The sequence below is a fragment of the Lepidochelys kempii genome, chromosome 3, assembly GCF_965140265.1.
Source record: "Lepidochelys kempii isolate rLepKem1 chromosome 3, rLepKem1.hap2, whole genome shotgun sequence".
In the NCBI taxonomy this organism is placed as follows: Eukaryota; Metazoa; Chordata; order Testudines; family Cheloniidae; genus Lepidochelys; species Lepidochelys kempii.
Window position 1 is genome coordinate 56,465,884 of NC_133258.1, and position 26,508 is coordinate 56,492,391.

At 40.7% G+C, this 26,508-nt stretch overlaps 1 long non-coding RNA gene across 6 annotated transcripts in view; it reads right to left on the minus strand.

Moving 5' to 3' along the window:
- Window positions 1-4,698: 4,698 nt before the first annotated feature.
- LOC140908700 (uncharacterized) overlaps window positions 4,699-26,508 on the minus strand; it is a 51,400-nt gene continuing 29,590 nt past the window's right edge. For 3 of the 6 annotated variants that reach the window (XR_012157966.1, XR_012157961.1, XR_012157963.1), the window contains 2 exons: window positions 21,536-21,650; window positions 4,699-5,336 (listed from right to left, as the gene is read on the minus strand). This is a non-coding gene — a long non-coding RNA (uncharacterized lncRNA). Of the gene's footprint in view, window positions 5,337-21,535; window positions 21,651-23,422; window positions 26,092-26,508 lie in introns of all 6 variants that reach the window. The other 3 variants (XR_012157964.1, XR_012157962.1, XR_012157965.1) reach the window with 2 other exon arrangements.

The window sequence follows — 26,508 nt, forward strand, 5'->3', positions numbered from 1 at the left end:
ACTCCACTGGTCTGTCCAAAACACTGTCAAGGACCGGTCGAGAGGAGGGGGAGATACCGAGAAGATATCTAGGACCAATTCAGCAACATTTGCTCTTATGAGAAGTTAGCGTATCACAAGTTTCTACCATCCAGGCCTGTGAACACTCAGTTAGATTGCAGTGCTAAATAAATCTGTGCATCATTTGCTTAATGGTAAGAACTCAGCTTCCAAAAATAAATAAATTAAAAAAAAATAAAATCCTAATAGCAACTGTGGAGGTCTCAGAATAAACCTCCACAGGAGACCTGAATGCGAGTCAAAATGGATTGCACCTAAATCCTTACTCTGCTCCCCACACTGTTTTTCATCCCTGACATAATTACAGATTACTGGGGAGAGAGGAATAAAACCAGCCCAAGGTTGTCTCAGACAATTACACCAGCTATTTCAAACAGAACAAAAGAATGTCAGGTTTGACCATACCAAATGCTACCGAAGGGCGCAAGGAAATCAATAAAGAAAAGGAACACCCCATCTACATGAGCACCATAAACTTTTGAGCAATGTTGTTTCAGTACAACGCGGAATATAAAATCTAGACAAATTCCTCAAACTGGTCAAATTGTACCATATGAGAATATAATTACAATATCAAATGTCTTTCCTAGCATTTAAGATTAACCTACCTTCTCTCCCCGCCTCCCAAAAAAGCCAACAAAATGTGAGAAAAACTGGAAGATTGTTTAATCATCCACAGAAAGGAAGTTTTGCTTTTTTAAAATGAAATGACAGGGTTTTAATCTAATGCAGGAAATAATGTGCTCATTTCTATGCAATTAATTTGCTGGCTGTAAATGAATTGTAATAAATGAACTGTAGACAAATGATCAATCTTTAATATGCTTTCAGCGAAACCAAAGTCAGTCAGTCTTCCCCACCTCCCCCAACCTCCAACTTCCATGTAAGCCCTTTTTCCATACCATTCATTATATTTTACATGTCCAACATCTTAGATAGTTCCTTTAAAGTCTCTCTCAGTCAAAGGCCTGTACATTGTCCTGGACCACTTTCTTTTACTGCCAAGAATCTTGAATTTCTTTCCTGGCTGACCGTAATTATTCAGTTCATGGACACAAGGATGTAAATCCTTGCTGTTCTCCATTCGGACCTTTCTTAAATTCTTTGTAGACTTCAACTGAAAAAAACTTTTCATTCAGTCAGTTCGGAAAACTCTGGAGACTGACAATTCAAGCATCAACTTCAATTTGTCTTTAACATTCTTCACTTTTAATCCTTTTCCTCAGCCACTTGAAAGCGCTCAGCAAGTTTAAAAAACAAAAAAACAAAAAATCCTGCCAGAAATGTTTTTTTTTCTCCTTTTGCCCCAGAGGTTTCACTCTCCTATTTTCTTTCTATCCTAATGGTAAAGTCCCTTGATGAAGACTCCAGGAAGCAGCAAGCTTGTGTAGCTCTTACTGATGGTCTCCTCAAACTAAACAGCAACAAAGCAGAATGTCATTTAAACCCTTTTCCCAACTACCCCAGGAAAGAATTTATAGGGTAGTGAATATTTAGTGATGCACAAATGCATCCGATGAAGTGAGCTGTAGCTCACGAAAGCTTATGCTCAAATAAATTTGTTAGTCTCTAAGGTGCCACAAGTACTCCTTTTCTTTTTGCAAATACAGACTAACACGGCTGCTACTCTGAAACATGTAAAATGAACTCTCATAATAAGTGACTTCCAACGACAAACAAGAGCTCTTCATTAGCACTTAGAATCTCTAGCAGGTGCCCTGAAGTTTCGATACTTATCCAACTTTTTGGAGTCTGCAGACTTGACCTGGATTTGTCACAAAAATAGACTCTCATGAGACTTCCCTTACTTCTCACTTCCAGCTAGGGAAGAAATGCCATTAGGACCACTTCTCTTTGGGGTAGCTATTTTGGCAGGAACCAGGAAGTGCCACAAGGAACCAATAACAATTGTATACAAATGAGCACCACTGTTTTTGGACTCCACGGCCTGTTTATCTAGAATTCCAGGCAAAAATTGCCCATCTCTAGTTTTATAGTCTATACACACTGTGGGATATCTACATTGCAATCATGGGGTTTGATTGCAGCTCATGTGGATATTCCTGAGGTAGCTTTAATCTAGCTATCTTGGGAACCAGTAGCAGTGATACCATGGCAGCATGGCTTCACTGACACTGAAGATAGCCAGATTACCCAAGATAGCTAGATTAAAGCTAGTTTGGTATGGCTATGCTGCAATCACACCCTGTGTCTCATGCTTATTCTGAGAAGCAGCCCTGTGAGGAACAGCTATTACCAGTTTTGCTATGTCTGATTTCAAGTTGTGTGTGTAATGTACAATTACCCAACAGGAAGTAAAACAAAACATTATCTATTTCACCTCATACTTGATCTGCTCTTCCATGCAGGCTGTGCACTAAGCATATTTTAGCATATCATCAGTGATACATACTACTTCCATTAACAGTTTCATCACTGTCAGCATTATGTGTGGTCAGCACCACGCATATTAAGATCTGTTGCAGAGCTTCATCTCAGCTATATGTACAAATCCTCACATCTGAGTGAATGTCTGCTTGGTGAACTGCATGCTAAACATATTCAGAAGGCTCCTAAATACCATAATCCAAGCTGGTTTTATGATGGGGAATGAAAGTGACACCAATCCAAGGTCTAGGACTTGCTATATTTTCTGTCTTGGATCAGCATTAATAAGCATCACTTGACTGAGGGAACATAATCACCTTTAAAATCCACTCTCTCGTAAACCATCAGGGCTAGTAATGCGATGTCATAGGAAATCTAGGATTTGCAGCTGTATGAAAACATCTATTCCTAGTTACAGAAAGATCATGAGCTAATGGACCTTAAAATTATTTCACTCTACAGCATCCTTTCCCACCCCCATGAATTCAAAAGTTATTTTAGCAGCTCTATCTTGAGAGCACCAACAGCCAGAACCTAGTGCTTCAGACTATATGAAAACAGTTGGCAAAAAACAGCTTTCAAATGGTACAGGCCTGTGACCCTCCTTATTTGATAACACTAGGGCTTCTCTGTGCTGTTCTGTTGGCATTAAGCAGCCTTAAATGGTGGATTCAGTCACTCAAGGATTTCACAGATGCAGGGGAATCCTCAGGTAGCAGAGACCTGCCAACCCTTCTCCCTCCCCATATTTCTTCTGATTTCTGCTTTAGCCAAGGGCAAAGACTTTATCATTTTAAATTTAGAAGAAGCTGAAGAAGGCATTGTTTCTCCCAAATCCAATATCCTGCTGGCATGATCTCAATCCTGATGGAGAGCAGACTGCTTTCTGGAGCAGAGCAGTGGCACTTGCCGAAACCAGGACAGAAAGAAATATTTCACTGGGGTTGGGGAGTAACCCTTGAGCTGCCGCCAAGAAATTCTTCATAATGCAGCGGAATCCCAAGACTACACATCTCCCATCATGACAGCTGGGGCTGGATAAACAAGACTTCCATTTCAGCTTTACTAAATATAAAATTAAACATACAACATCTGAGGGGTTGTGATGAAATGAGGAGAGTGGAGCAGGGGAGGCAGCATTCAGTACACGTGTTTTTATTGTAAAACGTACCCGAAACACAAACTCAAACCTATTGGCAGACACCCAGAACAGGAAGTGAAATTCAAGTCAATCTAACTTTAAATTCATTTCAAAATAAATTTTTTCCAAACCATGATCGGACAAAAAGCCATAAGTAGGTGTCCACATGTGCATTCTAGGGGTGTGGTCAATGATGGAAAAAGGAAGGGATGGGGTATTTGTTCAATACCCTTAGTGAGATCCTGACAAAATCTTAACTTCCTGTTTTTTTAAAAAAAAGTTCAAACTCCACAACCACGAGGGCTCGAAAGTGAACCCTAAAGGCTCAGAAAACAGTAGAAAAAAAAGTCTCCTGATTTTTGGGAGCCTTATTCATTTTAGAACACGAGAGCATGGGTTCTCAACCTTTTACGTTCTGAGGCCCTCAACGTGCTAGAAAAACTCCAGGGCCCAGTGGGGAGGGAACTCGGGGCTCCAGGCCAGGGTGAGAATCCTGAGCATACACGTAGTTTGACTTCTATTTTTGGGGGGGAAGAGGAAGGACGGTGCCAAGGACCGGTGGGGCTCTGGCCAGCTTTGCACAGCTGGGTCCAGGGATGGAGCGCCACCTCCATCCCTGACTCACCTCAGAAGGCCACCCACCCATCTGGGGCTGTGTGCCGGTGGCTATTCCCCGAGGGCTCTGCTGGGCCTGGTGTCGTCTGGGCAGCTCTGACCAGCTGTGTGAGCAGTGCAAGGGGGCTGGGAGATGAGGAGCAGCCACAACCCCGGGCACCAGCAGCAGATGGGGAAATGCCACAGCTGCCTGCTCCATGGCACCCCCAGCCAGAAGAGCAGCTGCCATGCTTTACCTGGCTCCAGCTTCCCACCTAGGACCTGGCCAGAGGGCGGGGCCTGAAGTGGGCAGGGGGAGAGGAGAGAGTGGGTGGAGCTGCCCCCAGGATTGTCCCACTTTGGGTTGAGAACCGCTGCTCTAGAGTTATGGCTACACTAGTACTTTTAATTTTCATTATACTTATAAGCAAAAAATAATAAACTACTGTCTTGGAGCCATTCTATTAAAAAAAACAACCACCATTTAAACGAAACAAACAAAAAACCAGATCAGATTGTAAGTGCCATACTGTTTTAATTGCTACCACTCAGCACTCTCTCATACCAGCAAAGCCACAGAAGCAGATTAAGAACACATCCCTCCTTTCTCATTAAAATTTCACATCACTATATAATTCCATTACTTGTATACTGACACCAGAATGTAAGATACAAAATACAAGTTTTCTGAAGTACAGTAAATATGATTAGAGCAGAGACATTTGAACTTGCAATACTCTCCATTCTCTTCCCTCCAGCTGCTTTCCAAGGCAGAGAGAGTAAACAGCCTTCTCCCAGCTTCCTTACTTTCCACAGCTGAGAGTGTAGGATGTTTACAGTACCTGCCACTCAGAGCTCTCAAGAATGAATCACAAATCAGCTGGCCAAGTACAGACTTCATAACTAAAACTGCAGGAAATATACAGACATCGTCAATGGAGGAAAAACATCCAGTACATTTTTATACCACAAAATTCTTACACTTTTTTTAAAATTCAAGATTTGTCCTCCTTTCTTAGTGCGTGACAGGGGAGGAATAATAGATGAAAGTTCACAAGAACATTTAGCTTGGCATCTCCAGAGGATATCCACCATCAGTTTGACAGTTGTGTTTCAAGACTTCATGCCAGCTCAACTTCTGACAAAGCTGTGCCTGCAGACAGAAGATATTTCACCATTTTAATTAGAGTGCACAGAAGCATGTTAACAAAAGGAAAATACAGAACACAATATGCTGTCCAAACAAGATTCAAAGTTTTAAATTAATAGTAACAAGAAAAAAGAAAAAGACCTAGAGTGATGGGTTAGAGGAATGTGGAAAACAACTTTATCTACTAGAAATAGCCACCCAGACAGTCTAAAGTACTCAATCTACCTGCCAGGAAGCAGGATGGGAAAAATATATAGCATTAAGTGTTGTTTGCTTTTAAGGCCTGTAGTACACCTATGAAGTTGCAGAACAGGCCATACTACATTATTTGTAATGTTTTATTTCTGGAAGCACCCACTGTGTGCTAGATGATGTAAACATAAAGGAGTATTCATTCATACTCATAACACTGCTACTGCCAAAGAGACACAATATGGGGAATTTTATGGATTAAGATTAACCCAGCCGCAGAAGAGAAAATTTAGCTTGTTGCTGAAGAGGCAAGAGAGGGCTTTACAATACTCTGCTTAATCAACAGAAGTTTTGAACTCACTCCAGGACTGGTTCTGGTACTGTTCTAATCAAGTTGTTCACTTGTATCATAGAATATTGGATGAAATCTGAAGTATCATCATAAGGTCGTAAACTGAGTTTTATTTGGACTAGAGTTTACCATTCATGAATAACTCCTATATCATCAATTGCATCACTTTTGAAAAAAACAGGCCAGTTATTTAGCAGTCTGATTCTTCCACTCATTTTTAGAACTCCTGACCCTAGTTAAGATAGAGGTGACTAGATCATCCAGAGAGAGAGAGAGAGAGAAAGTGGCTGATACTTTGGCATATGTAGAAGGGTCACAAAATTGTGCAAGTCTGAAAAGTTCAAAGGGACGTGAACATTTAGTTCACGTCCAACATTCAGCCTGCCACAGGGCCAGGTGAACTGCCTCTAGATGGGATTAGGTGCCACACGTGCAGCCAGCTGGCAAACATGAAGGTACGTAAAGAATTAAAAGGTTTGCTGCTCACCTCAAGCTCTCCATGAGGAGTAAAATCATCTCTAATTAGCAACTAATAACACAAATGCAACTTTTATATTTTGCACTCACAGGATATGCCAATGCCTAAAAATTTCATTTTAATTGTTTAATAGGGTCAGGGGTTGGGTGCTCGTCAGAGACACTCTGTGAAAAGAATCTGGGAAGCCAGTCTTTTGGGAGTGCCAGCCAACCTTTTAAGAGGCAGGATGGTCTAGTGCTGGAGCAGATACAAGTTAAATGAGAAAATAAATAGACATAAGCTCAGAAAAGGGAAAGAAGAAAGAGTAAAATGTGTAATTGTTACTAGTAAAAAAGAGGAGACTTTTCTCGGAATTAAACTGCCAGTATGTTTGTCAGAAGGGACCACACTTCTATTAAACGGAGAACGAAAGCAGTCAGGAAATTCAGCTGAAGATTCCCATGGTAGTTTAAACACAACCCTTTTGTCGATACACCTCTGATGGGGTTTCATTATAACTTTAGAGGAAAACATTGTTAGTTCTTCCAAGGGCTCTGACCAAACAAAGAAAAAACCCAAAGTCATCAGATTACCTATCATGACATAACCTTGATAGGTACAGTCTTACAGTTCAGTTATGAATATTTTCACATATTCATTGTGAATAGGACTGTCAAGCGATTAAAAAAATTAATCACGATTAATTGCACTGTTAAACAATAATAGAATATCATTTATATAAATATTTTTGGATGTTTTCCACATTTTCAAATATATTGATTTCAATTACAACACAGAATACAAAGTGTACTGTGCTCACTTTATATTTATTTTTATTATAAATATTTCCACTATAAAAAAATAAATTGTATTTTTCAATTCACATAATACAAGTACTGTAGCGCAATCTCTATCATGAAAGGTGAACTTACTAATGTAGAATTATGTACAAAAATAACTCCATTCAAAAATAAAACATAAAACTTTAGAGCCTATGAGTCCACTCAGTCCTACTTCTTGTTCAGCCAATCGCTCAAACAAGTTTGTTTATACTTGCAAGAGATAATGCTGCCTGCTTCTTGTTTACAATGTCACCTGAAAGTGAGAACAGGTGCTAAAGATTCATATGTCCCTTCAGCCTGAACCACCATTCCAAAGGACATGCGTCCATGCTGATGATGGGTTCTGCTCGATAACTATCCAAAGCAGTGCAGACCAATGCATGTTCATTTTCATCATCTGAGTCAGATGCCACCAGCAGAAGGTTGATTTTCTCTTTTGGTGATTCGGGTTCTGTAGATTCTGAATGGGAGTGTTGCTCTTTTAAGACTTCTGAAAGCATGCTCTACACCCTGTCCCTCTTAGATTTTGGAAGGCACTTCAGATTCTTAAATCTTGGGTAGAGTACTATAGCTATCTTTAGAAATCTCACATTGGTTCCTTCTTTGTGTTGTCAAATCTGCAGTGAAAGTGTTCTTAAAACGAACAACATGCTGGGTCATCATCTGAGACTGCTATAACATGATATATGGCAGGATGTGGGTAAAACACACAGCAGGAGACATTCAATTCTGTACACTTTGTATTCTGCATTGTAACTGAAATCAATATATTTGAAAATGTAGAAAAACATCCAAAATATTTAACAAACATCAATTGGTATTCTTTTGTTTAACAGTGTGATTAATCACAATTCATTTTTTTAATCTCCATTAATTTTTTGAGTTAATTGTGTGAGTTAACTGCCATTAATTGACAGCCCTAATTGTGAATTCTATGTGGAGAACAGTTTTCAAAGTTGGTTGTCTAAAGTTAGGCATATTCTGGCTACCTTATAGCATCCTATCAGAAACTTATTAATCTATTATTTATATTACAGTAGCACTTAGAGGCCCCAGTTGTGATCACTATCAAACTGCACACACATATTGAGTGACAATCCATTTCAAAGAGCTTACAATGAACACAAGTGACAAGAGACAACAGGTAGAGGACAGGGTAGCAGTGAAATGATTGCACTGAGCACATATTTTGTATTTTTATTACTTTTCTACCTATTTACCACATCTCCCTTCAGCCTTCATTCTTATTTATATTAGCATAGGAGTTGATTGAGATGGATGGCAAGGGAATGGGTACCCTATTGAAAAAGGCACCTATTACTACATGTAGGGTATGTCATTAATTTTGGTTTTATTATAATCAGTGTTTACCCCGGCATATCAGATATTTTATCTAATTCCTACGAAAATGGAGGTAGTGTTAGTGAGCTTGGGGGGGGGGGGTAGGAGAAATAATAGAGATTATATCAGCCCTCCTAACTGAAGTAGCATGACTACCATTTGTTAGACAGGTTTGCAAAATGGAGGTGTATGTTGGCTCCCCATGAACTACTAGATGTCCAGGCAGCAGCAGTATCGAAGGGTATTTCTCCCCCATCTGTCTGGTAAGAATACTGCAACCTTTCCTTTTAGATGCAGAGTTCATCACTATTATTCATGACAATCTCACCCCGATGTACGATTACTGCAGTGGATGCTACCTAGGGCTGCACACCTTTAAGCCCTACCTGAAATTTTAGAGATTGCAGATGTTGCTTATAAGTGCTGTGCCACACTATACTACCATGCTCTGCGATACGCACACTTTCTTTTGGCTTCAGAGTGATTTTAAAAGGTGTTGCTTTTGACCTATATAGCCCTTAAGGGTGATGGCTCCAGCTAGTAGAGAGACTGTCTCATAACTTACAAAAATACTACAAAGTTGGAATCAGCCGGGACACCTGAACCAACAGTCCTCATTTTAACTGGAAAGGAAGGGTGGCAGGCCATTTTCAGTGGAGAGTCCTCTATTTTGGAGCTTAATTCCACCTCCACTGTCAGAAAAAGATCCAGATTCCCAGAAATGCCCATTTATTCTTTCAGCTTTTCACCAATTGGTGTACAAGTGAGAAATAAAGGAGAATTTATAGTATCTTGGAATTCTGGATATCAATGCACCAGAATGTGGTATAGACTTTTGTTTTAAAATGTAAATAATGGACAAGTTTTCTAGAGGTAGGAAGATGCATTTTTAAGTCACACTAATGTGCTTCTGGAAGAGTCAAAAAATCCACAGTATTTTCCAGATAGAATGCAGGGGGAGGGAGGCGATTAAGGGCAGATTTATTAATCTACATCTTGGAGCCTCACATGCTAAAAGTGTGGATTGGCAGAGTATCTGTGTGCTTTTATGGGGGAGGGAGCAGAGATGTTAAGGTGGAATGGAGGTCCAGGACCTTCAAAAAGGTCACTATCCAAGCCAATTTATGTTGTTTGAATTCAGTGTTTTACTTCATTATACCCTCTGCAGTGTTATCCAGGATGCCTCAATGCCCAGCATGACAACATGGTGAACTCAAAGAGCAGCAGAATCACAGTAGGTAGGAATTCCTAGCACTGACACAGCTGGACCTGCTGGGGTTAAAGTGGGGCAGCAACTGTATAGGACTACAGCTTAGAAGAAGAAATTAAGGTCTGGGGAAGTGAGGAGGGGAGGGGGTAAAGGTAGGCTGCTGGAAGAAAATCTTGTTTCTCAATACTTAAAGTAGCACAGTACTGGTGGGCCTGAGCCTGGGTTAGCCCCAAACTGTCTGTTTTCATTACGTTTACCCTTCCATTCACCCCACCAACCCACTATCAGTCACTAGATTTGAATCAAAGAGAAAGACTACAGAGTGATTTGAATAAAGCAGAAAGTAAAACCAAATTAAAAAAAAAATCAGTGAACCATGGCCATCCGGCACAGACCCCAATTTGCAAGATACAGACAGCCTGTATCTAAAGAGACTGTGGTCTTTTCATGAGCTTTTATTCCACATTAAGCACTAAAGAGAAGCATTTCAAAGAAATTCTAGTCTCTAGTTCTTCCTCTTGTAGGTAACTTAAGTCATCACAAAAATCTGAAGTTAGGAGCGCACTTACACGATGTTTTCACAATTCTTTTGCATGTTGGTATATTTAATAACCCAACACTTAGTATATTAATGCACACAGCAGTTTTTCCTAATCTTTGGGCCAAACTGTATCCTGATAGTGGGAGTTTAAATCAAGTATCTGAGGAACTTTAGGCCTGAGTTTGCAAACATGGGGACAACTGCATATTACACAAGTACATACACATCTGAAATATGCGACATGCTCACAACTATTTGAGATCACAGTTCATTTACATGCTCCCTTACACTCTCTGTTGTATCTCACTGACACTTCTGCTTCCTTCGCACTCCACCATTCAAATGGAAAGGGGAGGCACTGAATCATTTGGATAGCCTGGCAGAGGCAGCACTAGTTAGACTTTAAGCTCCCGCATGCTGTATTTTATGAATGGGAAAGCTCCCAATTAAAATCTGTGATGTTGACAGCTTGCCCACTTTCAAGGCCCACCCTGAAAAAACTCACCTCTGCCATAGGCGTATGGACGGTAGAGTAGAATAGAGGCAAGTGATCACCTCCATCAGGCAGATTCAGTGCTGTATCCCTCCCCAAGACATTTCGAGGTCAGCCCGGAGAGCGAAGAGCAGCAGTTTCAAGGAAACCCTGAAGTATTTAAAATCTATTCCCTGCTCTAAGGAGTCCCTCGGGGAGATGGCATTACCTTAGTCCTGACACACTTCTAACATCCAGGTAGATGTTTCCAAACACCTTGCTAGAACCACTAGATCAATGGTGTGGCTTGGAGCATGGTGAGGGTCTCTGGGAGCTTATGAATAAGAGTGCAGATTTGGAGTTGTGCACGGGCACAGAGAAAATGGCAGGTGTTGTTAGGGATGGGTGTGGGTGAGATGTACACCTAGTGGTATATGACCATACCCTCAGAGGCACTTTCAAGGCTTTTGGGCTGGGTGGGAAGCACGACCGTAACTGCATTTCCTCTTTTTCTTCTAATGCCTTTATTGTGTGGCTAAGTGGTTTTTTTGGTTCTCAGATACATCTGCTTTTGGCTGCAAGGCATTGCTAAGCAACCTTAATTCCCCATTAACAGAGACTTTTGTTACTGATCTGCTGCTTTTTTTTTTTTTTTTTTTTTTAAATAATGAGAAAGTGGTAGTACTGAGGAAGGTATGACCAGGAGGCATCCTGGGCTGGGGGCATGATGTGGCTTCCTGGTCACATCTCACCACCCACCAGCTCCTGCTCCTGCCCCCTCCACATTCTGGGCAGGAGTGGGAGGATCAAGCTAAGGAGTGAACCTGGTAGCTGACCGAGTGAGGAGTGTATCTGCCAGGTGGAGGCAGCATCAGTGAAGAGCTGCTGAGTTTTTGCTTCATATCAGGACCTAGTGGAGGGCAGGGAGCTCTGCACACCCCTTGGCTCCTGAACTGGTTATGAGGAAGGCCAGAATCTCTTCCCCTGATTAGGGAAGGAGCTCAGGGCTTCTTCTACTTCTGTGGGGAGGGGGTAAAGGGGAAATGGAAGCTCCAGAATGCCTCACGGGTCTCCAAAGCCCTGTGAGGCACTCCTAGGAAGCTGTGTACCAATCTTCTGGAGGCATACAGATGTATGAACTACCCCCAGAGATCTCCTTGCCCATCCCAGTATCACAGTCTACCTGTGGAATGGACCCAGACTGACTTAACTACACTGTGTAACCATCATGAAATCAACATGGTTATTCTCTGCTCCACACATGAATCCCCAGAACTGCATGCCAATGGCATGCATCAGTCATTTTAAAAACAGGACATTTTGGAGTTGGGCCTATAGGAAAACTTTGACCAAGTAATCCTAAATTTGCAGCACAAACTAGTTCATACCCTAAACTGGCATACTCATTTTCAGGCCAGTTTCACTAAGTTTGTGGATTTTACAGCACTTAAAAAAAAAAAAAAAGGGCTCCAAACATAAAACACCTCTTAACACTAACTGCTGCGAGGGCCACTCCGTAAGACAAACTTATGAAACAAAGGTTCAGCAGATGGTTTTACAAGCTTGTGTGAAAGGAACAGCTATAGTTAGGTTTTGCACAAACACTCTGAATTAACTTTGCAGGAGTCTGACGGAGGGAAGGATAGCTAGCAGAAGAGCCAAACGGTTTCTTGGCTCAGTGAAGGACAGAGCAAGAGCTGAAAATGTATGAAGTTATTTTCCCATCTTTGAGTGGAACAACCTGTTTTAAGGATTAGTAAACTGGCTGCCACCAGGTGTCAGTACAACCTAAAAAACTGCTATTTGTCGCCCCTGTAACTGGTTAGTAAGGCTTTTTACCTATTTCTTAGCATGCACAAACAGGCAGTCATATAATAGGTTTGGCACAAGTCAGGAGTCAAGGATCAATTAGAAAGTTAAACTCTTGGAGGAGTAGGTGATTCCTCAAGGTCTGCACTTCAATACCATGTGAAAATGATTTGCATTTTCTAGATGTTGAAGGGATTTTTTTTTTTAAACAAAGCTAGTTAAATGTCTCAAGTTTCATCCCATCCTCCTCCTCCACCATTATTGAAGGCATCACGAATCAGCATTTGGGCTCACTTCTGGGAAAATTATCCTCTTCTCCCCAACACTGGTTATCATTGATCTCTTCACTATGACAACCTATTACACTCTTCATCCCCTGTTCCCCTCCCCCTACCCCCAAAGCCCCAAATGTTTTTTGCAGCAACTCTTCTTTCACAAATACCCCCTGAAGCTCCTCAGACTATACTGTTACTTGCCTGTGGGTGTTTACAAAGATAACTAAATATAGCTTCCCTCTGAAAGGAACATTGCATTATTCAGATGGGCACATACTAACTGTTGTAGCAGCTCTGTTTCCCACATGCCCCTGGTTTTCCAGAAGAGTTGCAGGAAATGCTTGACAGGTCTTTCTGGTTAAGATAATATCAGCATACTTGGAAAGTTCTAGTAGCAGAGCTTAGCTTTGGTTAATTCACTCAAATGGGCATCCAACCATTCTATACAACTATCATTACAATTCAGCCAGGCAGACTGCAGAAAAACATTTTGCCGCATATAGTCTAATTTCAGTAGTTTCTCATGGCTCTTATCTTACAACGTAAAATAATTATACTCAGTTTGTTTCACAGGGCACTTGCAAAGATTATATGGCCTACCTAGAACCTTAATGTACACATTAAAAAACCAAAACACTTAATCTATAGTTAGTTGGTCAGTTTTGGCAAGAATTTGCAGATTCAGTGGTTGACACTGTGTGTATGGGCTTGTTTGTTTGTTATAAATAGAAAATCATCCTCAAAAGCAAAAGTATGAGTTAAGAGAACACTAGAACAGTACACACCAAATAAAGAGAACTGGTCAGAGACCCAAAAATACAGGCTAAAGGTTTCTAGCTGAACTAGAGCAAAGCCTAGACGCATGTAAGGTGTTTATCAATTTCAGATAAAAAGTGTCATTTACAATGTCAAACAATATTCAGGTAATCGAAGTGGCAGATACTATATGTTAACATATGGTTTATTTAATGACCCAAGAATGAGCGTCATGAACTTTTGAGTTCTAACCATGGCTCCGATATCACAGTGATAGTAGCCATATAAAGAACTAGATTAGCTAGAGCTCGGACACTGACTTGCTGACTTCCCCAGGGCTATACACTTATCTTCTCTTATCATGTGTAAAAAAGGTAATACTTAAGGTAGTGATATTGTGAGAATTCATTTGTGTTGGTAAAGGACTTGGAAAATGAAAAGCATTAATGACTTATCAATGTCAAGTCTAGATTTTGTATAAGTAGGAAAGAGGTCTCTTTGGGCAAATGATTTAGTTTCATATTTAGGGCTGTGCTAAAGCCAAGAGTTTCAGTGCACTGGAGTTTCAAATATACCTCATTGGTGTATTTATTGTGCATATTTTCATGACTCCTAAGTTTTGCCTTACTTTTTTTTGGGGGGGGGGCAACATAGATAGAACCTATAAACCAAACCATATAAATATAGAGGAATTCAGTCTGGAGCATCTCTACCGTCTAAAATGAGGTAAAAGAAACACTGGTGGATCAAAGTGGATCCTCCTACTTCAGAAACAGGAGTGGGAGAGAAATTAGAAGAAGGAGCAAATGACCATCACCCAGAAGATTCCATGGTTGTTCAATCTCACCTTGTCATACCATTCTATAGAGGAGAAGATGGGACTAACAGCACCCCAGGAGCCTGATGAAAGAGAGGAACCCAGCCAGGCTGGGCCAAATGTACCCCAAACTGAAACTCAGTAGCTCCAAGTGTTCACTGATGTTCAGATAACTTGCAGGCTGTTATGCTGCCAAACCAAGGGTAAGTGCCCTGTTCACAGAATGGGAATAAGTAAGCTAATGCTTGTATTAAGTGTCTGAGCATGCCTAGCACTAATGAGATGTTCTCAAAAGAGTCTGCCCAAGGTGCTTGCTCACAAAGTTAGAAAGGAAGACAGAATTTCTATTGACAAACACAACTAAATGCTTAGAAAGATGGTAAAAGGTTCACAAGGGACTTTCACCTTGTTTGGGGATTAACTGTGAAACTTTTGCACATCTCTATTTCTTATTATGCCATAGAACTGTTAATCTTTGTCATGTTTACCTAGGTTAACTCGTGTTTTGAGACTGCAAACTGGAATTGCTGGTTCTTCAGTCTTGTTCCTAAATGAACAAGGACCCTTGAAACTCAAGTTTCCCCCCCCCTACACTAACTTTTCTTTGAGGATCTCAAATTTGTCATATCCAAACACTTGTGTTTACCATATGTCCTCTATGAACATTTAGTACTACAGGTCCTGCCCACCCCTTTTAAAAAAATCTGAAATGGCTTTTGATGCATTCAAAATATGTAACAAAAATAAACTCTTCAAAGTTTAAGCATTCCTTCTGCATACTGAAAGAGTCGGAGGTGCTCATCATGCAACTTCAGTCTGTCAAACCTCTCTTCAGAAAGTACTAACAACATTACTAGTATCTAGAGTATGTGAATCAAAAGGCAGTAATGGAATAGTTAACGTGCAGTCCACTTTTTTTGCTGTATAGACTATTCTGTATCGTTGAGCTCAAAGATCTTTTATTAGACAGTAATAAAGGAATTCTAGCTTCTATAAAAGGTAAATGGCAAAACTTATTTAAAAAGAAAACAAAAACAACCTGCTGAAGACCTTGCCTCAATAACAGAATTAGTTCTGACTTGTTTAGTCTAAGAATTTAAAATGGCATCTTTTCTTTTAAGATTGGCAAAAACCAGTAGCATTCCAAGCTTACGCTACAGACAACAGCATTGCAAACCTGAATGCACCAAATGTTTTGAGGCAGGTTGTGGTGATGTAAATCAAATGTTTCAGGGCAGACAAAACTCTGAATAAACTGACAGGTGAGCAAAGAAAAAAAGAGATTTTTTCAAGCATTTAAACAAAACAAGTGCATTAGCTATTTAATAACAGATCATATGTGCAAGTTTATAGCTACTCAATTTAATTTCTTAAAATAACTTTAGCAGTTTACCTTTAAATCAAAGTTCACCTTCTTGGAAGGATCCAGGAAGATTTTGGAAAGCATAGGGGACAATTTCCTGGTGCAAGTGCTAGAGGAGCCAACTGGGGGGGGGGGGGGGGCTTTTCTTGACCTGCTGCTCACAAACCGGGAAGAATTAGTGGGGGAAGCAAAAGTGGATGGGAATCTGGGAGGCAGTGACCATGAGTTGGTTGAGTTCAGGATCCTGACACAGGGAAGAAAGGTAAGCAGCAGGATACGGACCCTGGACTTCAGGAAAGCAGACTTTGACTCCCTCAGGGAATGCATGGGTAGGATCCCCTGGGGGACTAACATGAAGGGGAAAGGAGTCCAGGAGAGCTGGCTGTATTTCAAGGAATCCCTGTTGAGGTTACAGGGACAAACCATCCCGATGAGTCGAAAGAATAGTAAATATGACAGGCGACCAGCTTGGCTTAACGGTGAAATCCTAGCGGATCTTAAACATAAAAAAGAAGCTTACAAGAAGTGGAAGGTTGGACATATGACCAGGGAAGAGTATAAAAATATTGCTCAGGCATGTAGGAATGATATCAGGAGGGCCAAATCGCACCTGGAGCTGCAGCTAGCAAGAGATGTCAAGAGTAACAAGAAGGATTTCTTCAGGTATGCTGGCAACAAGAAGAAAGCCAAGGAAAGTGTGGGCCCCTTACTGAATGAGGGAGGCAACCTAGTGACAGAGGATGTGGAAAAAGCTAATGTACTCAATGCTTTTTTTGCCTCTGTCTTCACTAACAAAGTCAGCTCCCAGACTGCTGCGCTGGGCATCACAACATGGGGAGTAGATGGCCAGCCCTCTGTGGAGAAAGAGGTGGTTAGGGACTATTTAGAAAAGCTGGATGTGCCCAAGTCCATGGGGCCGGACGAGTTGCATCCAAGAGTGCTAAAGGAACTGGCTGCTGTGATTGCAGAGCCATTGGCCATTATCTTTGAAAACTCGTGGCGAATGGGGGAAGTCCCAGATGACTGGAAAAAGGCTAATGTAGTGCCAATCTTTAAAAAAGGGAAGAAGGAGGATCCTGGGAACTACAGGCCAGTCAGCCTCACCTCAGTCCCCGGAAAAATCATGGAGCAGGTCCTCAAAGAATCAATCCTGAAGCACTTACATGAGAGGAAAGTGATCAGGAACAGTCAGCATGGATTCACCAAGGGAAGGTCATGCCTGACTAATCTAATCGCCTTCTATGATGAGATTACTGGTACTGTGGATGAAGGGAAAGCAGTGGATGTATTGTTTCTTGACTTTAGCAAAGCTTTTGACACGGTCTCCCACAGTATTCTTGTCAGCAAGTTAAAGAAGTATGGGCTGGATGAATGCACTATAAGGTGGGTAGAAAGTTGGCTAGATTGTCGGGCTCAACCGGTAGTGATCAATGGCTCCATGTCTAGTTGGCAGCCGGTGTCAAGTGGAGTGCCCCAGGGGTCGGTCCCGGGGCCGGTTTTGTTCAACATCTTCATAAATGATCTGGAGGATGGTGTGGGTTGCACTCTCAGCAAATTTGCAGATGATACTAAACTAGGAGGAGTGGTAGATACGCTGGAGGGCAGGGATAGGATACAGAGGGACCTAGACAAATTGGAGGATTGGGCCAAAAGAAATCTGATGAGGTTCAATAAGGATAAGTGCAGGGTCCTGCACTTAGGACGGAAGAACCCAATGCACAGCTACAGACTAGGGACCGAATGGCTAGGCAGCAGTTCTGCGGAAAAGGACCTGGGGTGACAGTGGACGAGAAGCTGGATATGAGTCAGCAGTGTGCCCTTGTTGCCAAGAAGGCCAATGGCATTATGGGATGTATAAGTAGGGGCATAGCGAGCAGATCGAGGGACGTGATTGTCCCCCTCTATTCGACATTGGTGAGGCCTCATCTGGAGTACTGTGTCCAGTTTTGGGCCCCACACTACAAGAAGGATGTGGATAAATTGGAGAGAGTCCAGCGAAGGGCAAAAAAATGATTAGGGGTCTGGAACACATGACTTATGAGGAGAGGCTGAGGGAGCTGGGATTGTTTAGTCTGCAGAAGAGAAGAATGAGGGGGGATTTGATAGCTGCTTTCAACTACCTGAGAGGTGGTTCCAGAGAGGATGGTTCTAGACTATTCTCAGTGGTAGAAGAGGACAGGACAAGGAGTAATGGTCTCAAGTTGCAGTGGGGAAGGTTTAGGTTGGATATTAGGAAAAACTTTTTCACTAGGAGGGTGGTGAAACACTGGAATGCGTTACCTAGGGAGGTGGTAGAATCTCCTTCCTTAGAAGTTTTTAAGGTCAGGCTTGACAAAGCCCTGGCTGGGATGATTTAATTGGGGATTGGTCCTGCTTTGAGCAGGGGGGTTGGACTAGATGACCTCCTGAGGTCCCTTCCAACCCTGATATTCTATGATTCTATGATTAGGCCAGTTATTCCCACCTTTCTCCTTACCATCTAGCCCCCACCCTCAGATGCTTCTAACATGGTACTACACCCACTAACCAAACTAGCGAGGCTATTGAATGAATGCCATTTGCCAGATTCCAGCCTATAAAGCCTTGTTGTGTGGTTGCACTTCAACATTGCACTACTTGTGTGACAGAACACCTGGGGAGTGATGTCAGGAATGCATCTTTTTCCCACTGACCTAGTTCTTCTAGATAAAGATGCACTCAAGAAAGGGACACTGTCAGCTTGAAATCTCATCCATTAAAAAAGTTACAAGTAGATTCAAATACACCTGTTTCCAGTCCCTGTGTTGCTTCCTGAAAGACTCTAATAGGACAAAGTGAAATGGACTATAAACAAAGTACTATCAAAGATACAAAGATAAAAAAATACAGAAGTATTTAGCTAATATTTCATTTATAAGATCATATGTTTAACAATAATAGGTAAAACATTTTAAAACAGGAGCAATTTTTAAGTTGGTAGAGTCACTTTAATAAAAGGTTTGAAACTGCACTTTGAAGGAAAGATTATTTAACATTATTTTATCACAGCTTTGGACTTTTAAGAGTTTCATTTTAGTGATAAGCTAAGCAAAAGTGTTTCTGTTCTAAATTGCTACTGAAAAACCTCAGGCTTCCAAACAAGCAAGATCTAATAAGCAATAAATACAGAACTTTTTTGGAACTTTCAAACTTGAAATTTTGAGAAAGTTTTACAGATATATCATTTTAACTCTTAGTAATTTGTAAACAATCTTCAAAAAATAAATTCTCCAGTACATACTCTTATTCCCATTATCCCATTTTATCTGACCCCTCTCAATGTAAAAGGTTTAGGTGAATACTCTAGTTCTGGTTTTGGCATGCATGCAGGGACAGTACTTTTCACAACCCAGTCTGTTTTAACAGCATTACACCTAATTTAACATTACATTTAATCAAATTCCATTTTTTTTTTTAGTTTTATCACTCCTTCACCAAATTAGCAGATTAGTGCTGAAGCAGGCAAAGAACATGTGGCTTCTCCCACTCATTAACATCAGACACATTGTGGCAAGATTCCAAGTCCTTTTTTCCCCTGTAGAGAATACAGCTTCTGTAGATGTGAACAATCTTGAGCAAGAGCTTATACTCATCAGCTCATTTCCTCTGTTGGAAGGGAGTCTCCCAACTAATTCTCTGCAAAAACAGAGCCATGAAGCCAGCTCACATATACTCTGTTTACAGAGACAGCAATATCACTGATATGACAGTTTCAGAGAACTGATACGTCATAACAAGGGACTTGTAGCAAAGAAAGAGTCACCACTAAAGAGTATACCATACATTAGATCAAAGATGTATATATTTTAGTTACTTAAATAAATAGCCTATATAAAATATATATCTTCTTGATTCTGGTAGCGTTTATTTAAGTAGAGAAATTTAAAAAGTCCTGATTTGGCTCCAGTTCTGCCTCCCTGCCCTCACCCTCCCTTTTCCTCCTGCCTGCTTTTGAACACACACACACACACACACACACTAGAACAAGCCCACATGATGGCAACATAAAACAAGGGGGAATTTTTTGAAATGAGACCAGGACACTTAATATTTTCATGGATTGAAAGTTCTGGCAGTGGGAGGCAGGAGTAACTGAAATATTTAATAAAATACTGTGTCAGTTATAATTCTTCCTACATATGCTTTGGCAATTCTATTTATTTAATTAGCAATCAACCCTTCACCATCTAGTGAACTGCTAAAGATTGGTTTATTTATGTTAAGGAAATGAAACAATACAGTAGTTCACATCATGATAGTATATGCTGTACCCCAAGCTTAGGCAAATAAATAAATAAATAAATAAAATCATAATCCTAGAATAGGACACTTCAATTTAACTCTTTCAGTGCTGCAAAATTTACTTCAATAGCAACTTTTGAAAAAGCCAGTCCAATGGTCAACTCTTAAAGCTAGGTGCTGTTTTAATCATGTGGCTACTGAACTGAATCCAAGACATTCATTCGTGGTAGGAAGTTATCAACTCATATTTTGCTTGCATAAAATAAGTTGGTCTAGTATTTTTAGCAGGTGTGTGTTACACTGTAATTCTATTTGTTATCTTCTCCAGCATGACATCTAGACAGCATGCAGGAAAGAACCATCAGTAATGGACAACATAAATTCCCAGCTTCACCCGAGAAGCTGAAAGAAAGAAAGAAAGTGTTAACTATTGAAGATAAGAGCAGACAGGGACAGGCTCTGGCACAAAGAATTTTGTGAGCCAATGCTGTGGCAATGGAAGCAGCCAAATCAATCAATCAATCAATCAAGTCTCCTCCACCATATTAATTGCTAAATCACATCTTGCTGTACTATTCTGGACTATGAGTCATCTTGTTAAAATGGAATGATTCCATTCACCTCCAGAATCTGGCATGTCCCACTAAAACCATTAATTGTGCTACTTCTCAGCTAAGTAACCTGCAGCCAAGACAGCCTTTTAAGACATCAAATACCATACAATGGATTTAGACCTGATAATACATCTTCCTCTCTCAGTTTGGCCCATTTCACAACATCAGAACATCTCAGAAGCACTGCAGGACAATCAAACAACTAACTGCAACTCTGTTTCATGCTCTTCCTGGATAGAATTGAGAGCATCCAGCTAGTATTCAGAAGTCATTACTTGATGCAACTAGCCTATCCAGCTACTTCACTGTATTAACCTCTGGAGCAAGCAAAGAAGCCTGCCAAGGGTTGTAGGGATGCAGACAGGTACTTCCTTTATGGAGGATTTTTTGATCAGTGCTGCAGTTCCAGAACTGGGCTGTATCAAAGGATCAACAATACACTAATTTAAAGCCACTATACTGGCGTACAAATTGAAGGGGGCATTTACAGAAGGTGTCAGTAGCAAGTGGAGTTTCCACAGTAGACTTCTCATCTTTGTTTCTATTCTGCCCCCTCCCTTTCCCCTCCACTCCCAATCCCATCCTCCTTTTCCTCTTAGTGAATCTAATAAGAGAGAAAAGGAAAAAGAAAGCTGCAATTTGTTGGAACAGAAGATTGAGGACTCCATCTCTTTAGCTTTAATGAGCGAGAAAAATAACCCCAAGATAAAGGGTAGGGAATGGATATTTAGAATCTCCCATGACTGACACTTTTGCCTCTTGGTAGGACAGGGCTACACCATGCTTCATTGGAATTACTGGAAACTAGGATAAGAGGACATACAATAAATAAGCAGTCACCAAAATTAGCGCCATTGTTAGCAGAGGCCAAGACTCAAATCCAAGAGGCACAGTAGCTTACCTATACTCTTCCTCCACCACGCAGAAAATCCTGTCCAGCTGCTGCTCATTCTGAAGATAGAGAATTTTGTTCTCCAGAGCTGCTGAAGTGAGACCTCTCATAAGCATGACAACAGCTTTAAAACAAAAAAGTAGCAATTTGTTTTCATATAGCATTTAGAGGTAAACTTCAGGGCTGAAATGACTATTAAATCAGGTTCAGAAAGATGTTCATAATCCACAAAGCGACCTCTGAGGGGGCATTTAACACAAAATGTTATCTAACTTTTCAAAAGTTCTTTGATTCACCGCCTCTCTAACACAACCATATAATCCCCATTGTTCAGTGAAGATCTCCCACAAGCTATCATTTTAGGATATCAAATGTCAGAAGGTTTACAACCAACATTTTTTCAGTTTGCCCTTCGCATGACATACATAGGGATCCAACTCTGTTACCACCTCAAGTAATGATCCCCTGGAACAAGAAGTGTCAAACAGCATACAAAAAACAAGCCAGGCTTTTGGAAGACTTCGCCATCGGATATTCAACAAGCACTCCAATCAACTGTCAACAAAAACAAAACAACTATATCTATACACATTGGCTGCCTTTGCTGTGGACAGTCTGTCCACTCCAACAGGCTTCCCATACCAACTCAACCCTAAACATGAAAGTTGCCAACTTCCCTCTCAGAAAAAAGAAAGGAAAGTTATTCACACCAAAGCAAGGACGAGAAATTAGAGCAACATATCAGGGTATAAGGCCAGCTATTTTTGTCTCTGAACCTGTTATTCCTCCATAAGAGTTAGTAAAATGCAAATTTCAGTCTAATCACAGAGATGATTTACATTATACTGATACAAGGCTATGAGATTTATATCTTTAGACAACCTTTTCAGTAAGTGAATACAATTCAAGATTGGCACAATGTGTTTTCTAGAATACGATGTCACAGCCTGATATGGTACATGATCACATTAGCACATACTATTTCTGCTCATACGCTGCAATATCAAATATTAAAAAAGGGGGCTATTTAGAAATTGTGGTTAATAAAATAAATTTAAAAAGCAAAAACGCTTGCATCTTTTAAAATGAAAGAAATATTCACTGTATTCACACATTAGAAGCTAAACTATATAATCCCATTAGCAGCTGCTGAATCTCATTAAGGACACTAGAAGCAAAGATACTTCACCAATGAAAACAGACAGTAGACAATCTATTTACAGATCCAGTTAGAGTGCTTGCTTGTTTTACAGCTTTCATGGAAAAGAAAGCATCTCTGTGTGCAATCACCTTATCCGGTAATTCAACACATCTAACAAGTGTAGTCTGCCATCTGTTTAGAAAGGTTTTCTTCTATAAAAGAAACCCTTAAAATTTAGTGCAGAACAGTAGTTACAATAGTTCTAAATGTCAAATTGCATGCTAAGTCTCTGTACGAGGACGTTAAGCACCAAATACCATACCCACAATCACGAACCTTTCAAAAATAGTACATTTTAATTCAATTTAATCAGTACATCTAGCACTGAAGCCAATGGGAGCTGCACTCAGCACCATCTGAAAGCCATGGGTGAGGATGGGAGTGGGGCACACAAAAGGATTAGACACTTTTGAAAGTTATGGCATTAGCTATTTTTGCAATATTAAACAAGGAGTCTATGGTGGAAAACACTCTAATCAGTGTAACCAGGATAAATGGAACAAGAGCCCCATAAAATAGTGGCTTGAAAAGCTGCAATAAATTTGTTAGTCTCTAAGGTGCCACAAGTACTCCTCATTTTTTTTTGCTGATACAGACTAACACGGCTGCCACTCTGAAACCTGCAAGGTGTGTGTAGCTTTTAGAAATTGAGCCCAATTAATACCATACAAGAACAAAAATGTTTGTGCACTTACCATAGTTTTCTGTCTCTACCATTAGGTAAAAAAAAATTGGGTCTTCAACCTGCTTGCTGTTTAGGGGCAAAACCCGACCTGTTAGTCAGCAACAGAGCAGCAGTGACCCAGTTACTGACAACCCAGCCATTATGAAATAAGTTACTTCTGTAAGCAGCAGTGTGGAAGAGATCAGAGATACTAAAAATTATTTTTATAAAAAAATTGTCAACGCATATGTCCTCTTCCTCCTGATTCTACTAATATTGTCCCACATTATAAGAAGTTATGTAAGGTTAGGCAGATTTGTGAACCTTCCTATGAGAAAGAAAGGAAATGTGCAGGTAAGCAGGGATACATTTTCATGTTTTCTGTTCAGGAAGGTACACAGATCCTTTATGATAGGATTTTGTCAGCAGTGTATAGCCAGTGCATAGCCAAGTGCTAGATAAGACAAAAATTCCTACATATTATGCATTACTATTTACAGTTGGTCTCTCTGATCACTAAGGTCCCACGGAGTGTAACATGCATCTTCCCAAAACAGCATCACACACACACACCCCTATGTTGCAAATCTTTGTTTTATGAAAAGCATGGACAAAGCACGAAACACCTTCCTTCAACGTTTCCTCAAATAATGCATAAAGTTTTTCCACACAGATAGTTGCCATGGCTCTGCTTTGAAGCAGGGGGGTCAGATGTCTTGCTTTACTGGCTTCCAATGTACTCTATTTGATCCATCTTGAAACTGAAAACCCTTGAGGCTTCTTGCTTTTGGTGGCTGGATTGTACAGGACACTTCAGCAAGTTTGTGTGTTCTATATGGATCTTGAGAACCCTGTGGACATTTAGCATACGGCAGAGACTTTTTGAGCGATGTAAGAGTTTCACAGAATAAATTCAGCATTAACTCTTGTATAAAGATATTCAACTTGGGCATTAAGGCCAAATTCGTTCTGAGCACTACTTTCTCTTTGTGAAGTGTCAATACTATAGATCTATGGACAGAATCCTGAGTCTGACATCCTTCTGGCTGAAATCATGATTATGAGGAAAGTTACTTGGAAAAGTAGCCAGATTGATGTCTCAGGATTGATGTTATGACTAGATGTCAATGCAGTGAGAATGGACAACCCTTCTCTAATGTAAGAGGCCATCCCAAGCGCTTGTGATGGTGATGAGCTATGACAGAATAGCACAGAACTAGCAGTTGTGCTTTGGTGGTGGAGTGCGTTTCCTGGAGCAAGATTACATGTGCTTCAAAGTTTGTAGTTAAGTGGAAATAGATATCCACTTTCACCACGGATTTCCCCTCAATATTAAAATGTAGCATCTTGAGAACCACCCCCAGCACTAGAGTTTGCAGTGCTGGTCCTGAAAGGAGTCCCCTTGCAGGGTGGCTCTTCCAGGCTGAATGTCACTTAGAATGGGAGCATGTGTTCCACACTTCTATTTTCATCCATTTTCATTTCACTTTGTGCCACTCACAGGAGACACCCTGAGAAGGGAGAAGACAAACCTCAGGGTTGTGTTGTATGCACCAAAGGAGGACTGACTGGAGACTTCCTTCCCACCACGGAACTTCTTCATGTCTAGGTATAGTGAGATTCATCCTCTTCTGATAGTTGTCAACAGTATGGTGGATAAAGCTGCCACTTTCACTTTAAAGGTCCAAAGTTTAGTATCTGTGGTCAGATTGTCTTGTAGAAATTCCAGGACATGTCTGACAGAATTAATTGAGACTACATTATGGACCTTACCAAACATCAGGATCATCGGTCACGTCTAACAGTATGTGCTGTGGAACAACTTCTTCACAGATGCTCGTTAGATAATGAGTTTGTTAAGTCCCCCCTCATTTGAATGTTCTCCTTTCAAATACCATGCAGCTGGGGTCAGCATGCAGCCATGATGCAGGATCAGACCCTATGGGAGAGACAGAATGCAAACGAGCACAATTTCTGCATGGGAAGGCAAGCTGCAAACTTCTTCAGGTCAGAATTAGGATCTCCTAAGTCAGCAAGGGGCTATCAACATCACTCTCCTTCCCGATCTTCAGAATGTATGGATATTTATAAGTTAGATTTTGGACAACTCTGGGAGAGAGCATCTGTTACCATTTTCTTTTGGTCTTGTCTTTTTGAGAAGAACCTGAACATTACAGCTAAACCAATTGTTGCATTGCCAAGAGTTGACTAGAAGTCTGACCACCTTGTGATGGAGACTCCATTTGGCTTGATCAATCACCTGTTTAAGCCAAACTGTCTTGACATCGAGCTTCCCTTCTAGATGGAAGACATGAAGCAATGAGACACTGTCTTCTCAACGGAGCAGCTTTTTGCTGTAGAGTTGAAGAAGTGATTCCTCTAGCCTTTTTTGATTTAAAGCCTGGTAGATGTGTCATCCGTCATTATTGGGATACTGTTGTTATTCAATGTGGGAACAGCTATACTCCAAGGCCATTTCATACTCATCTGAGTTCTGGCCAATGTATGCTGTCTTCTCCCATCTCCTGAAGAGATTCCCTGTACAGATCTCCCTTTTGCAGGTTCTCCACAGCTGCTTAGATTGGCATCTGTCAGAGTCTGTGTGGTTTAAAAATCTGATGTCCTTGTTAGATACCAACTGTCCTTCATCCATCACTCTCTGTGATATTTCAATCTGGACAGTTGAGTTGGAGAGTGTGTCTGTGGGTAACAAAAGGAGGACATTTTGAAGGGCCTTGTGTAAGTCTATACACAATAGCATCATTCCAAGGAGGACACCAGTGTTTGAACCAGGGATTCTATGGAGTTCAGGATATCCATGGTTGTGACCTTCAGTCACCATACACTGTCTGTTTAGTTTTTACATACAATTATATTTCCTGTCAGTTTCTTCAGATAGTTCATTGTACAGCTACGATGTCATTTGGCACTGAAATGACTTTAGTCATGATGTATACGTAGTGCCATTACAACAGGTAGATTAAGCGTAAACCATAATCACATTCTAGTTTTGTGTTACATGAGAAGTGAGTTCTCTGCACAACTCAAATATAACTCAGTGGGGAAGAGTTCCTATTCTAAATCATGTGTGGCCCGCAGTCCTGGAAACTGTGTGTG